This window comes from Phalaenopsis equestris, unplaced genomic scaffold (assembly GCF_001263595.1).
Source record: "Phalaenopsis equestris unplaced genomic scaffold, ASM126359v1 Scaffold229100, whole genome shotgun sequence".
Classification (NCBI taxonomy): Eukaryota; Viridiplantae; Streptophyta; class Magnoliopsida; order Asparagales; family Orchidaceae; genus Phalaenopsis; species Phalaenopsis equestris.
Genome location: NW_018247073.1, coordinates 83,489 through 84,100, shown reverse-complemented (window position 1 = coordinate 84,100; position 612 = coordinate 83,489).

The following is a 612-nucleotide window of genomic DNA, read 5'->3' as shown; positions in this document are numbered from 1 at the left end:
TAAATGGGTAAATGGATGGAGAGAGGAACAAGAGAAGCCAACATGTGGTGGGCTCCATGATATAATCATGCTTCTCATTGTAGAATCTGAGCGTTATTTGATGATTATAAGATAATGCACGGATTAAAGTACTCTGGTTAGCATTTAATGATCCAAGGTAAATTGGACTGCGGGCTTCTTCTTAGTTTTGTAGTTTTTTGAGACCGTTAAAGGGAGGAGAAAGGCTTGGCCAGTTAGATTCTGGCTGTCCATGGTAAGTAAAGCTTTTGAATGATTGAGTGGGGAAGATGAAGTTTTTGATAAATTTTAAATCTTTTTACTTGTAAAAAAGATGAAAATTAGCTCTTTTTTTTTATTTTTTTTAATTTACTGTAGGGAGCCCTGCGATATATCATCCTCGGTACTTGGGGATGGGAAAGTAACACAGTGAGGAAAGCATTGGGGGATTCACCGCTTTGGTTTGTGGTACTGTAAAGAGTTGTCGGGCTGAGCAGGCTGCTTTTTCAGTAAAAGGAGTCTTTCCTGTCCAAAAAGGTTTAAGAATCTATATACAAATATATATATAAAATAGTATTTTTTAATATTTTTTATTTTTTTATTTATATTAGGCTA